The following is a 16,419-nucleotide window of genomic DNA, read 5'->3' on the forward strand; positions in this document are numbered from 1 at the left end:
TTAGGGCCATAGGGTGCTATATATAGGTGTTTCATGATAAACATGTATACACCCTAGGGCATTAGGGCCATAGGGTACTACATGTAAGTGTTTCATGAGATGAGTATGTATACATCCTATGGACTCGGTGCATATGATGCTTTATGTAGGTGTTTTGTGCTGAGTAAATATACATCTTATGCCCTTAGGGCCACATGGCAATACGTGTGTTGTTTCATGATGGGTATATATACATCCTATGGCGTTAGGGCCATAGGGCACTATGTGTAGTTGTTTCATGATGGGTATATAGCATCCTATGGCCCTAAGTCCGTATGACGCTATATGTAGGTGTTTCACAATGAGTATGTATACATCCTATTCCATTAAGGCCATATGATGTTATACGTAGGTGTTTCACAATGAGTATGTGTACATCATATGACCGTAGGGCCATAAGATGCTTTATGTAGGTGTTTTTTGTTGAGTATATATAGATCCTATGGACTTTAGTCCATATGATGTTTTATTCAGGTGTTTTTTGTTGAGTAAATATACATCCTATGGATTAGGTCCATATTATGCTATATGTAGTTGTTTTATGATGGGTATGTAGCATCCTGTGGCCTTAGGGTCATATTATGCTATATGTAGGTGTTTTGTAATGAGTATGTATACATCCTATGGCCTTAGGGCCATATGATTCTATATGTAGGTGTTTCATGATGAGTATGTATACATCCTATGGTCTTAGGGACATATGATGCTATATGTAGGTGGTTCACAATAAGTAAATATACATGTTATGGCCTTAGAGACATATGCTACTACATGTAGGTGTTTCATGATGATGAGTATGTATATATCCTTTGGACATAGGGTTATGATGCTTTATGTAGGTGTTCTGCGTTGCGTAAATATACATCCTATGGCCTTAGGGCCACAGAGCACTACATGGGTTTTGTCATGATGAGTATATATACATCCTAAGGACCAAAGGCCATATAATGTTATACATTGGTGTATCTAGCTAAGTATATATAGGCCTTATAGAACTAGAACCACAAGGTACTATCTATTCGTGTTTTGTGGTGATCTATATATAAATCCTATGGCCTTTGGTCATAGGGTGCTATATATAGTTGTTTCTTGGATGAGCATATATACATCCTATGGATTTAGGGCCATAGGGTGTTCTATGTAGGTGATCAAAAAGGGCGTCATGCATCCCAAAGACAAGGCACTACATGGGTTGTGTCATGATGAGTATATATACATCCTATGGACCAAAGGCCATATGATGCTACACATTGGTGTTTCTAGCTAAGTATATATAGGCCTTATAGAACTAGGACCACAAGGTACTATCTATTCGTGTTTTTTGGTGATCTATATATATATCCTATGGCCTTTGGTCATAGGGTGCTATATATAGTTGTTTCATGGATGAGCATATATACATCCTATGGATTTAGGGCCATAGGGTGTTCTATGTAGGTGATAAAAAATGGCGTCAGGCATCCCAAACATAGACCCTATGGACCTGGGTCCATGTGCTCATGTTTCATGCGCAAATATGCACATGCTTTTTCCCATAATGTCGTATATGTGATTTATGTTTGGATCACAAATTTAATTTTGTAAGATTTGCAAAATGATTTTAGAAAGAAAGAGCCCGTCAGCATGTAAGGGGGTACGTAAGAGCCGCATATTGTGCCATGTGGTTCATCCATAGTCATTGATCTTATGCCACGTGGAATATCCACAACCATTGATCCTATCTAGGGTCCCCGCATTAGGAAGAGAATGAGGTCTAGGAGGGCCTCTTTATTTGGCAGTTTAAGGAAGTCAAACCTATAGTATTAAGAAAGTAATCAAAGGACAGCTTTTGAATTCAAAGAGGCAAACGACTAGTTTATTTGAATTCAAAGTTTCACCCCAAAATCTAATTTAAAATCTAGCAAGTAAAACCATATCATGTAGCATATCTATGGAAAGAGATCAACGAGTAGATTGAAAATCTATGACCTCTGCTCAAATCAAAGATCATATGTGAAAGTTATGGAAGGCCAAAAATCATAAAGTTGTCCACCTTCTTTTTTTTTTTTTTTGGGGGGGGGGGGGGGGGGGCGAATTGCATCCTTTGATCATACTTACACCTCTTACACACCCACCATTCTTGCACACATAGCGTACACCTATTCGTCAAAAGGTTAATCACCTCCATAAGCTCATGGCTAATAAAGAGGCCCTCCTACACCCCATCCTCTTCCTAATGGTCTCAAGTAGTCCCGTGGATGTACATCCATCTAATATGTTTACGTCTTTGAAGGGACAAAAAAAATGACGGTACGCACGTTTTCATGATTGAATGTGTGACCGCATTGTGTATGTGCAACTTTGCAACCCTTTTTGCAAATGCACACCAACACCTTTGCAACCCATTCTAGTATATGCCCACTTGTTCAAATGCTTAATTTCAAAATATGTGTATGTTGCACGCATGTCCACACTTTCAAAACATGTGGAACCTATGTGCAATTGCACATGCATATTAAAAAAAGCTAAAAATTTTGAGATTTTTTTTTTTTTTTTTTTTTTTTGGCTTACCCCAATTTTTTTAAAATGAGTTTTCAAGTCCCCTAGTCAATATTGCACCAAAAATAGCACACTTTTTTTTAAGAGAAAAATTCTCAAATTATAGTATATTTTTTAGTATGGAAATTGGGTTCTGGGACACCAAAACTGACCATGGGTATCATTCTGCTCACCGCAATGAGACATGAACACTAGCAAAACCTTGTGACAACATTTTAAAAAAAATCCATACTCTTTTTATATCCTGAATCATCTCGCAATTTCAAAAGCGACGATATAGGTCTCGCCATGTGAAACCCCTTTACCATAGCCATTTGGAAATAGGAGGGTACCTGACAGGTCGCTAGGCCCTAATCAATTGAGAAAAGCATGGTCAAGATAGACAAGAATTCTAATGGATAGACTCTCATCACCAAGTAACTTGAGTCTGATCCATCAAAAAGGTTTCCTAGCCCTGTCTCGCAGGAAAATCATGAACTAACACAATAATCTAACGTTCCTAATTATCACCCTCCAAAAGAGAGAAATCCCATTTTTTCCCCATAATTTTCAGAGGCATGTACAATTGGGACTTCTCGACTCTTGGCACAATGAGTCTCTAGTTTCTCTTCTTCTATCAATGAGGAGTGGAGAGTTTTTCGACTAACCGAGACCACCCATCCTTGACTAGAAACCTGAGCCACTCTCTACTTTCCACCCCCCACACACACACTTTGTTTAGCTTGTTTTCTAATTACTACAACATGATTGTTCATACACAAAGTTCCTTTTTATGGTTTCCATCACAAGTTTGTTACGACAACCCTTAAACCATTATCAAATAGGCACTAAGAAAATATTTCTTAAAAGAAAAACAACATATAACTTCTTCATTGAAATATCCAAACCCCAAGAGTTCACTCCTCTTGGTGAGTTTTTATTTCTCTCAGTGCCTTTAGTTGCCCATACAACTAAATTGTCCTACAACTTGGGTACAAGCCCGGAGTGACAAGCCCGGAGTGACTAACTTACAACCTAGGCACTAACCCACAAGTATTATCTTGCATTCTGGGCACCAACCCGCAAGATGTGTGCAACCATATGCCCTGCTTTAGTGTTCACTTTGTTGAGCTCTCCTCCCTGGATATCAAAGGGAGTTTTGACTATATCAATATAGGATTTTTGAATGAAGAAGATTCGAGAGTTCTTCTACTAGTAGGCAAACATTTTTCTTTCCTATGAGCAAAAAAATTACTTTCCAAACAATCTTTCCCAATTAATACAATATAAAAAAATTAACAAGTTCAATTGATGTGGTTTTGAATTGGGAATGACCCAATGTTTAGGTAGTTTTTCCCTTCCTATTTACTCATGATACAAGGAACAAAAAAAAAATCCTACCTTTTCTTGAGCAATAACATCACTTTGTGGGATAAGTGGCACATCCTCATTCATCAGGGCCTTTCCTTTGCCTTTACCATCACTGGTTTTGGCTTTGAGATCGTGTGATCCACCATAGAGAGTTCTCTTGGGTGCCATCCCCAATACTAGATACTTAACTTAACTTGAGAAGTTGTAAGCTAAAGTATAAGAATCGAATGGAAGTAGGGTAAATGATTATAAGTATTTTAATTCCAAAACATATAGGGTTATTCCACACATAAAATCAAAAACATATACTTTCTTTCTCTTGACATAATCTTATGATAAACATGCGTTATAATTCATATACTAATCACATGATTAATCACTTATATCTACTTGCAAGAACAATCCATCATTTTAATTGGACAAACTTCTTGAATATGATTACCTAATTCATGCAAGCATCTAGGTTACATTGATGAGGAATTATGCATGCAGTCAACACAACTGATTATGTAATCGAGTAGCAAGACCTTAATTACTTTATAATATAGAGAAATTACCATAAAATAGGTATAATTATTGTTGATTTCCAATTGAGGATAGGTAACTAAGAGAATATCATTTGATGCTAGAGTAGCAATTGGAAAGGATTCCAATTGAGTAGTAATAATATGGTAGCAATTGGAAAGGATTCCAAATGAATAATAATAACTTGACTAAAATAATAGATTTACATTACCCAAATGTGCTTTGGAGTTATTGATCTCTCACAGATTTGATGCAGTAGTCGCCAAGTTGTTTGTTACAGCAGCAGAGCTCCCTTCTCGCAAGTGTGTTCAAGTGTGTGTAGAAGTGAGTGGGAATGCTTTTTATATAGATTTTGGAGGTTCCTTGTTTCTCAAATCAGCCCCATACCTCCCCTACTCACCCCCTCTTGATAAAAACATGTGTAGGGGTGTCACAAGCTCCCACTTAGTCATTAGAGGTGTCCCTCTTTACCCTTTTGGGTGATACACCTCATGTAGTGTCCCCATGCTCATAGTCAATTATTCCATAAGAGACAGGTCCATGGATATGTTCATTTATGGGTATACCTACACATACACATGCACATAACGCCCATGCACATGCATACACATACATACATAACGCCCATGCACATGCATACACATACATACCTTAGACTTAAGAATTTATTTATTGACACTAGGATGAAAATTAATTGTCTAGAGTGACCTTGGCTTATTTATTGACACTAGGATGAAAATTAATTGTCTAGAGTGACCTTGGCTTATCAGAATTTAATTCTGAAAGTTGCTTTTAAACAAGAAGCTTGAGGATGACAAGTGAAGGTGTTAGATACACAAACCTAGTAAATTTAGCAGTTTTTAGAACAAGTATCTATTTTTATCGAAATTTAGGAGATGGAGTAGATTTAGACGAGACGATCACATCTAGGTGGGTGCAAGCACCTCAAAACTTTCTATTTTTGGACAAAAATGATTAAAAAAAGTTAAAATTTTTAATTTTTTTAAAATCTTACAACAATATATTTATCATTAGCTCATCAGCGGTGGAAAAACTATAAAAATAATAAATTTTTGTTTATGACTAGAATGGCCTGATATGTATTCCTTTACATGGAAATCCCCTCTCCAAGGGTGATAGAGACCTTACATTCTCCCCAACTTGAAGAATTGAAATGTCCTCATCTAAAAGGTAAGTTCGGATGATCTTTAAGGAGAGATGTTTCATCTTCCCACATTGCATCTTCTTTAGGGAAATATTTCCATTTGACAAGGTGTTCGATGATGTTTCTATTCCTATGTGTTTTCTCTCCTGAGTTTCCAAGATATAGTCAGGTTGAAGTTCAAGGACTCCTTGGGTTAGTGTTAGCAACGAATAACACAGGCTACGCCGCAAGCCGGAGATATGCTATGGATGTGCACAATATTTCCCACTCACTTTGTATAAGGTCTTGGGCTCATTGGGAGTTCCAAAGTTGTATATGCTACCTAGAGGGCTCAAACTTAAACCCATAGTAGAAGGGATTGTGGTGAAAGCCTTTATAAGGAAGGTTTTATGCAAGGAGGCTTCATTCTTGAGTATCCACTCTTGAGGATCCACTTTTGAGAGCTCTCTCTTTCTTGAGTTTTCACTCTATGGATGGACTATCCTTGAGCTTAATGCCCATGATTAAGAGGTTAGTACTAATCCATTGTAATTAGAGAAGAATTCTTAATCTAATCTCTACTTTCTTCATTAGTCTACTTCTTCTATATTCCATTATGTCATGAAGTAGTTTCACCTTTCTCATTATTCTAGATTTGAGTGTGTGTGATGAATTCTTGCTTATGGACCACTCCTATCCTTCTATGAGCATTCGATTTGCGATATTTAGCATCTCTAATTAGGTTGATTAAGTTGGTTCTTAATCTTGTGATTAGGGTATGTGCCCTATTGTTTTCTTGTGTGTGGATGGGTTTTATGAAACTCTAGCACCATTCACCTTGTATGTGTAGCTTTTGATCAAGTTCCTTGATTGGCATGTGGTGATTGGAGAGGCCAACACCAATGCAATTATTGTGTGCTTGTCATGAGTGTGTTTAGAGATTCTAATCTATGGTAAGTCATACTTCGATGGGCTTAATTTGTGTAGGTGATGCTTGATTGATGATGTGACTAGAGTTAGTGATTAATGGCTAATCATTCGATGCTCGTGCTTTCATGCCCTAGCCGGGTTGCTGATCCTAGGATTGATAATTTTGTTGGTCTTGGGTTGATTAGGCTATGCTACGATTGCCCCCAACATTTGGCGTCGTTTTCGGGGATCGATTATCTAAGCTAGTGAGTATAGGATGTTTAGAATAGAGTAATTTTACTACTAATTTCATTGCTTTTGAGTGTGTGTAACTCAATTTTGGTTTGATTTGATGATGTTTGTGCAAGTAATTAAAGCTAATTGTGGAGTTATGAATACCCTAAACCCCCAATTTCACTAATTTCACACTAACCTTTACTAATTTCGCTTCATTTCTATGCTAATTATACTAATTCCATGCTAATTTTTGACTAACTTTTCAAACTTAACCGCGAACATTTGATGTGAAATGTATGATTAATCCCCTTATAAAAGGTGGAATCATCACTCTAATCAAGTTAATTGTGCTAATTTATGCCTAATTTGATGATTTGAGTATTTGAGTTTTGACCTACAATGGTCAATTTTGGAGCCGATTTGATGGTGCACACACTTGTGTGTGCAATGATGCATCTTTGCGTCCAGCAAAGGAATAGCTTGGAATGTGATTATGATGTAAGTACACTCACTTGCTCATGTCAATTCTTGATTGATTAATGTGGTTCAATGTGAGCTAATTATTTGCTAAAATAAGGTGTGTAAATCAATTAACCTACACTTTGCACCTAATTTGATTCACTTGGAATGGAATTGATGGGTCAAATTTTGACTAATGAACTTTGTGTGTGTCAAGATACTGCTTAATTCTCATCAAGAATTCATGTGTGTGCATAAAAATCATTGTGTGTGTAATGCACCAAAGAAGGAAAAAACTGTCAAAAAATTCAAGTGTGTGTGCACCTAATCTTGAGTGTGTGTGCATGCATAGAAATCAATGAAATTGATGGTATATGAGTATGCGATCATGTAATTGATGTGTATGTTAGGCTAATTCAATAAATGGATAAGCCTAATTGCCAAAAATTTGGGCACAATTGAGTGTGTGTGCCTATCTAAGACCACTTGATTTTCTATGATTGATGGTCAATTAGGGCACCTAAATGATTTTTTATTATGAAATGTTCATGAAAAATGTGCACAATGATTAGGTGTAAGCTTAAACGCATTGCCAATTGAGCCAAATTTGAACAATCAATAAGGACACCAAATCTATAAACGATGGAATTTTCTCTCGAAGATGGATGCCTAATTTTTGAGTGTGTGCATTGCTTGATTGTATCAAAATAGTGACAATTTTTTTGAAAATTGAGCATGCATGCATTCAATTATGCTTGATTGAGCTTTCAATTTGAGCATTACAATGTGAAATTGATGGATTATGTGCATAAATTTTTGTTCTAAATTTGGGTGTGTGTGCTAATCAATGGCATGGGCAATCCAATGAGTAAATGAATAATTGGTATTTTGTAACCAATTATGATGATTAATTGGGCCGAATAGTTGCTATGTGTGTCACAATTGGCTTTGAGAATTGACATAGACCACCCAATTGGTACTCAATTGTGTAGATTTTTAGTGTATTGCCATGCTAATGATGAATCAATTTGATGAACGTGGGAAAAGTGCACTAATGTGTGTACCTATGCAGTGGCATTATCTATCCAAATGGAATGAATGATTGGTGTTGATCACTAATCATAATTATTGAGTAGACCTAAACATTTGTGTGTATGTCATCAAAACAATTGGGATGAATGACTCAATTTCACATAATTGAGAATGATTGTATGTATCACCATTGAGTTGTGTGCCAATTTGATTGAAAATAGTGAAAATTTCAATGATTTTGCATGTGCAAATGCCATAAGTTATAGTGTGTTACCTCACATACCAAAATGACAAATCTAAGCTGGTTTGGATTATTTAAGCTATTGGAGATGAGCAATCTATTTTGCAATGATTAAAATCTGTTTAAAAACTAGCTAGGTTGATGTGAACCTGGTATTTTATGCGTGACATGCAATCAAGCTACATACATGGTATTTATGCTTGAAATGAGAGGGTTTAGTGCAAACAATGTATGATTTGACTATGTAAGTTGATTTCACTAGGATACAATGAGGTTCAAATGACATCACAAATTGTGTGTCTATGCATTATGGATGAATGTCAAAAAAAATTGTGTACAAAGAGTCATGATTGAGCTTTTGCTCGCATGGTGAAATTTTGGCTAAATTATGGGAGGGAGCTTTACATATGCACTTGCATTTGTGCCTCCATCTTGGCCAATGACTCATTGGAAGCACTCGATTGCACTTTGAATAGTCACATGGTTCACGATATTTTTTCATTAACTGCCTTGAATGCTGAAGAGTTAAGGTACAAACACACACTCATTTTCTCTTATTCCACCATGGAATCAAGCCCTTAACAAAAAAAATTTAAAAAAGAAAAAAAAACACACACACAAGGAGCACTATTGACTGGCTCTACCTACAAAACAATACACACACCCTTGCTTTTGTTGCTGACAGCTTTTTATTCACTTTCTTGGCTCCACCCTAAAATAGTGTGCACCAGGTCACCAACTCGGCCCATTGATGGTGCCAATTGGCCCTCTCTTTCTCACACACACACACACACATTGGTCCCATGACGGTTCGCTAGGTTGTAACAACCTCTCTTTGGTTGCTCTCAGTTAAGATCCAACCATTGGGGGCACACGATCCTCACTCTCAATCCCTGATTTTAGTGTATAATGACAAAAATAGCGGGCCCAACCACACGTGCCTAACCGGGTACACTCCATCGGTTGACTGAACCCCACACACAAATCCATTTCAAAGTGCAAGTTGATCAACAAAGATGCAATTGAGGATGTGCGTCGAGAAGTCCAAATCAGGCATCATCTGACTGGCCAACCTAACATCATTGACCTCAAAGGTGCTTATGAGGATAAATACTTTGTGCATTTGGTGACGGAGCTTTGTGCTGGTGGTGAATTATATGACCGTATTATCTCCAAAGGAAAGTACATAAAAAGAGCTGCAGCTTCATTATTCAGGACAGTAGTGCAAGTTATTCAAACATGTTATTCCCTCAATGTAATGCATCGTGATCTGAAACCTGAAATTTTTCTCTTTTTAAGCAAGGATGAAGGATCTCCTTTGAAGACCACAGATTTTGGGCTATCTGTGTTTTTCAAGCCAGGCAAGACACTCAAAGACATTATGGGTAGAGCATATTATGTTGCTCTAGAGGTTCTTCGTAGAAATTATGGTCCAGAGGTAGACTTATGGTGGAGTGTTGGTGTCTTACTATACATTCTTCTTAGTGGTGTTCCCGCATTCTGGGCAGAGTTAGAGCAGGATATCTTCAAAGAAATGCTGGAGGGAAATGTAGATCTGTCAAGTGACCCCTAGCCATCTATCTCTTTTGGCCCTAAGGACCTTGTGAGGAAGATGTTGAAGAATGCACAAATGACATTCCTTGCACCAAAAATTTAGATTCTTTGAATGACCATGGGAGAGCAGTGAAATTTCAAGCTTGTGATTGATTGTGAATTGCATTTTTGCTTGTGTTGAATTTCCAAATGATTAAGAGCACTAATGATTTGAGTTGTTTTGAAGGGATGTGACAAGGTTGAACTTCTATTGGTCCAAGAAGGGGTCATTGCAATGTATTGCAAAATGTGGCTATTTAGAGCCATTTTAATTCTTTGGATTAAAAGTTGTATACATGCTAGCTCATAGCTTGGTCTAAAGTGAAAATGTTTTCATTTGAGCTAGTGTTTACCCAAATTTTTTTAGAGCTTTCAAGTAAAATTTGGCTATTGAGAGCCGTTTAATTTCATTCCATTAAAAGTTGAAGTCATCTCTAGCTCATAGCTTGCTCTAAAAGTGTGAAATTTCATGAGCTAGTTGTTAGCCAACTTTTTTGGAGAGCTTTAAAAAATGTAAAATTTGGCTTTCAAGAGCCACTTCAAATTCATTCAAAAAATTGCATTATTTCTAGCTCTTAGCTTGTTTTAAATTGCATATTTCAATTGATCTAGCACTTAAACAATTTTTAATTCACGCATGAGAGACTTTAGATTGCAAAATTTGCTTATTTAGAAGCATTTTATCTCTCAATGTTGACATGTATGTATAAATTTGCTACAAAGAGCACCATGTGCATAACCAAAGGCACTTTTTTTCCCTTGGGTTTTTTCCCTTTGGTAAATTCAAATTTGCAAGACCCTAGCTTTAGGTTTTCATTAATGCTTTTTGTGTGTTTTTTGGATTTCAAATAAATGGCTTTTGTAGCTTGTGTTTACACTTAGCTTCAAAAAGCTTGGATTGTAAATAAAAGATTCAAGAAACTTCTCTACAAAAGAGTGGATGCTTGCTCAAGGATGCACAAAGAGCATGAATAATTGAAATCCTTCCATGATTTTTCTCTTTTGTTCATCTCTCCATTCTCTATGCTTGGCTTAAGTAATTTTTGCTTCTAAGCTATGGTTCTTTCATGTTCAAAAGTTAGGCATCCTAAATTTTCAACACTTTGCTTTGTGAATATTAACTTAGCAAAAAATTTATTTTATGTGTGCTAATCATAGGTAATTGGCCTTGACCTTAGGTTAATGTAGGTTCATTTCTCATTAGTCCTAGACTCTTAGTGATAATCTTAATACTCTATTCATTTTTAACATGACCTAGGGCTATCATTAGGTTTTTTAGTCCTTTAGTCTAATTTCCATAAATACTCTCATGATGGAAGAAATAAAAAAGTGCTAAAAAATGAATCAATGAAGCAAAAAAGTGTCAAGAAAAAGTAGAAAAAATGCTACTAGACACATGAAAATGAAAATTTATATATTATGTTGTGTCCATGTGAGGCCTAGTGCTTTATTGGCACTTGGCAGGCGAAGGGAATCACCTTGGATCGCTTGGTCAAGGCCCTCCTTGGGCTGATAGGGGTTAGCCATCGCCTTGGTAGGCTAGTAGATTCTTGGAACACCTTCTTGAGGGTTCAAGGACCGAGAGTCGTACCTAGACTTGCCTTGGGGTGGTAGCCTTGTGATGTGTTTTACTTTTCTTTATGAAATGATAAAAATAAACTCCATGAGCCTCAAAAAGATGTGACAATGTACTAATAGATTAGGAGCTTTTTTATAGCCCATAGACATGATAGACTTCAATGATTTATTAAGATTGGCCCCATAGTTTTTAGGCTAGTAAGTTTATGAACTTGCATTAGCTTAGGGTCATAATTGATTGCTTGTGTTTTATGCAAAAAACTCAAATTTCAAGTGGTTTAATCTTCACAATGGTTTGAGTGTTTTTTTTCTTTATGTTGTTTAGTTTTTGACTATGATTCACCCATCTTTTTGAAGCAAAATATTCACTTTGCATGATTGCTCATTGTACTTCATGTTTTTATCCTTATTGACCTTTTATACTCATTACTTGTTCTTATGTTTTGCAGCTCAACATTTCTTCCATGGACTTGCTTTCTATCATGTCACCGTGTTTTGCTTCATCGGCACACAAGGACGTGCGTCAAATTTGAAAAGGCGGAATGTTAGCAGCAGCTAACACAAGCTACACCGAATATGCATCAAGCGGGAGATATGCTATGGATGTGCTTAATATTTTCCACTCACTTTGTATAAGGTCTTGGGCTCTTGGGAGCTCCAAATTTATACATGCTACCTAGAGGGCTCAAACTAAAACCCATAGTAGAAGGGATTGTAGTGAAAGCCTTTATGCAAGGAGGCTTCATTCTTGAGGATCCACTTTTGAGAGCTCTCTCTCTCTCTCTCTCTCTCTCTCTCTCTCTCTCTAGTGTTCACTCCATGGATGGCCTAGCCTTGAGCTTAATTCCCATCATTAAGAGGCTAGTGATAATCCATTGTAATTAGAGAATCATTCTTAATCTAATCTCTACTTTCTTCATTAGTATTTTCCATTATGTCATGAAGTAGTTTCACCTTTCTCATTATTCTAGATTTGAGTGTGTGTGATGACTTCTTGCTTATGGACCACTCCTATCCTTCTATGAGCATTCAATTTGCGATATTTAACATCTCTAATTAGACTGATTAAGTTGGTTCTTAATCTTGTGATTAATGTATGTGTCCTATTGTTTGCTTGTGTGTGGATGGGTTTTTATGAAACTCTAGCACCATTCACCTTGTGTGTGTAGCTTTTGATCAAGTTCCTTGATTGGCATGTCGTGATTGGAGAGGCAGACACCTATGCAATTAGTGTGTGCTTGTCATGAGCTGGACTTTGGTGGGCTTAATGTGTGTAGCTGATACTTGATTGATGATGTGACTAGAGTTAGTGATTAATGGCTAATCTCTATTGCATTGGATGAGCATTATCTTGAATCCTCTCATTCGATACATTCGATGCTCATGCTTCCATGCCCTGGCTGGCGGGTTGTCGATCCTAGGATTGATAATTTTGTTGGTCTTGGGTTGATTAGGCTATGCTACAATTTCCTGCAACAGTTAGGAACATAAGGTTTTAATAGACAAACATGGAAGAAATCATGGATTTTGAGGTTAGAAGGTAGCTTTAGTTTATAAGATTGATCACTTATCACTTTGACAATCTCATAGGGTCCACAGTATCTTGGGTTGAGCTTCTTATACTTTCCCAAGGATAGGTTGCTTTTCTTGGGCTTGACCCTAAGGAATACCTTGTCTCCTTCTTTAAATATTTGATCTGATCTCTTTTTCTATGCATAATATTTTTGTTTGTCCTGAGCAGCTTGAATATCCTTATTAATCTCTTTGGTCTGGGCTTCCATGTCTTCAAGAATTTTCTTTGAGGCTTCTACCTTGATAGTAAGATTTGAGAAATTTGACGGATCCAAACATTCTTGTCCATAAAGAGACTTAAATGGTGACATGCATATGCTTCTATGGTTAGAGGCATTATAGGCATGTCCAACCAAAGGAAGATATTGGATACATTTGTTTGGTTCCTGTGAACAATATGCTCTAAGAATGTCCTCAATCACTTGGTTTACTCTTTTAGTCCTGCAACATAGGTACAAACCCGCAGTGACTAACTTGCAACTTGGGCAGTAGCCCGCAAGTATTATCTTGCATTCTAGGCACCAACCCACAAGATGTGTTCAACCATATGCCATGCTTTAGCGTTCACTCCGCCAAGCTCTCCTCCGTGGATATCAAAGGGAGTTTTGACTATATCACTATAGGATTTTTGAATGAGCAAGATTCGATAATTCTTCTACTAGGCAAACATTTCTTTCCTATGAGCAAACAGATTCTTTCCAAACAATCTTTCCCTATTAATACAACTTAAGAAAATTAACGATTTCAATTGAGGCGGTTTTGAATTGGGAGTGACCCAATGTTTAGGTAGTTTTTCCCTTCCTATTTACTCATGATGCAAGGAACAAAAAATAAATTTGCTACATGTTCTTGGGCAATAACATCACTTTGTGGGATAAGTGGCACGTCCTCATTCATTGGGGCCTTTCCTTTGCCTTTACCGTCACTGGTTCTGGCTTCGTGATCATGTGATCCACCATAGCGAGTTCTCTTGGGTGTCATCCCAACTACTAGATACTTAACTTAACTTGAGAAGTTGTAAGCCAAAGTATCAGAGTCTAATGGAAGTAGGGTAAATGATTATAAGTATTTTAATTCCAAAACATATAGGGTTATTCCACACATAAAACCAAAAACAAATGCTTTCTTAATCTTGCCATATTCTTATGATAAACATGTGTTATAACCCATACACTAATCGCATGATTAATTGCTTATATCTACTTGCAAGAACAATCCATCATTTTAGTTGGACAAAATTCTTGAATATGATTAGCTAATTCATGCAAGCATCTAAGTTACATTGATGAAGAATTGTGCATGTAGTCAACACAATTGATTATGTAATGGAGTAGCAAGACCTTCATTACTTTGTAATGTAGAGAAATTACCATAAAGCATGTATAATTATTGGTTATTTCCAATTGAGAATAGGTCAATAAGAGTATATATTTGATGCTAGAGTATCAATTAGAAAGGATTCAAATTGAGTAATAACATGGCAGCAATTAGAAAGGATTCCAAGTGAATAATAATATGACAGTAATTGGAAAGGATTCCAAGTGAATAATAATATGACAACAATTGGAAGGATTCCAATTGAGAGAAGATATTGATAAAAACGTAACTAAATAATAGATTTACATTACCCAAATGTGCTTTTGAGTTATTGATCTCTCAAAGCTTCGATGCACTAGTCACCAAGTTGTTTGCCACAGTAACAGAGCTTCCTTCTCCCAAGTGTATTCAAGTGTGTGTAAAACAAAACGGAATGCCCTTTGTATAGAGTTTGGAGGTTCCTTGTTGCCCAAATAAGCCCCATACCTCCCCTACTCACCCCCTCTTGCTAAAATCATGTGTAGAGGTGTCACAAGCTCCCACTTAGTCATTAGAGGCGTCCCTCTTTACCCTTTTGGGTGATACATCTCATGTAGTGCCCCCATGCTCATAGTCAATTATTCTAAAAGAGATGGATCCATGGATATGGTCATTTATGGGCATACATACATATACACATGCACGTACATGCTCATTCTCATGCACATGCATACACATACATACCTTAGACTTAGGAATTAATTTATTAACACTAGGATGAAAATTATTTTGACTAGAGTGAGCTTGGCTTATCAAAATTTAATTTTGAAAGTTGTTATTAAAAGACAAGCTTGAGGAAAAAAGATTAAGGTGTCAAATGCACACACCTACTATATTTAGCAGTTTTTGGAGCAGGCAGCTATTTTATGGAAATTTAGGATGGGGTAGATTTAGACGAGACTGTCACGTCTAGGTGGATGCAAGCACCTCAAAACTTTCTATTTTTGACACAAATGACAACAAAATTAAAATTTTATTTTTTAAAATCTTACAAAAATATATTTATCATTAGCTCATATGCAGTGGAAAAACTACCAGAAATAGTAACTTTTTGTTTATGACTAGAATGGTCTGATATGTATTCGTTTACATGGGAGTCCCCTCTACAAGGGTGACAGAGACATTACATTCTCTAAGTCAAACCTTGTCTAGTTATTCCATGAAATGAAATAAAAATTTAAAAAAAGCAAATAAATGCCTACTTGTGTATTGTTGTTAATGTGAGAGAAGTTGAGGGAGGGGATGTTGTTGTAGTGAGAGGTGGTATAAGAGAGGTCGAGCAAGGGGACGGTGTAGTAGAAAGGGATAACAATGTAGGCAATGTTGTGGGAGGATTGGTACGCAAAGACCTCTCAATGAGCATAGGGTATGTCATGGGTCATTGGGTGGAATAGGTCCTTATGTAGAGTGTCTTTGTTAATAATGCTCCTTATGAACATATGGTCTTAGGGTCTTTGGGATTCTAAATAACAGAAAGATAACCCTATGGCCTAAGGGCCATTGGAATTCTAAATAACAAAAAGAGCACCCTATGGCCTTAGGGCCATACAATTTCTAACTAACAAAAAGAGCACCCTATGGCCTTAGGGCCATAGGGTTTTTAACTAACAAAAAGAACACCCCATGGACTTAGGGCCATAGGGTTTATAGATAACAAAACAAGCACCATATGGCCTTAGGACCATAGGGTTTATAGCTAACACAAAGAGCACCTTGTGTCCTTAGGTCATATGGTTACTAGCCATATCAAAGAGCACCATGTGGCCTTAGGGGCATACGGTTTTTAGCTAACAAAAAGAGCACCCTATGGATTTAGGGCCATAGGGTTTATAAATAACAAAAATTG

General features: G+C 36.8%; 1 pseudogene; it reads left to right on the forward strand.

Moving 5' to 3' along the window:
• The first annotated feature begins 8,954 nt into the window (after nucleotides 1–8,954).
• On the forward strand, nucleotides 8,955–10,131 carry LOC147438374 (calcium-dependent protein kinase 34 pseudogene; annotated as a pseudogene).
• Nucleotides 10,132–16,419: the final 6,288 nt, after the last annotated feature.

The sequence above is a fragment of the Adiantum capillus-veneris genome, chromosome 17 (assembly GCF_014529385.1).
Source record: "Adiantum capillus-veneris isolate H3 chromosome 17, ASM1452938v2, whole genome shotgun sequence".
Taxonomy (NCBI): Eukaryota; Viridiplantae; Streptophyta; class Polypodiopsida; order Polypodiales; family Pteridaceae; genus Adiantum; species Adiantum capillus-veneris.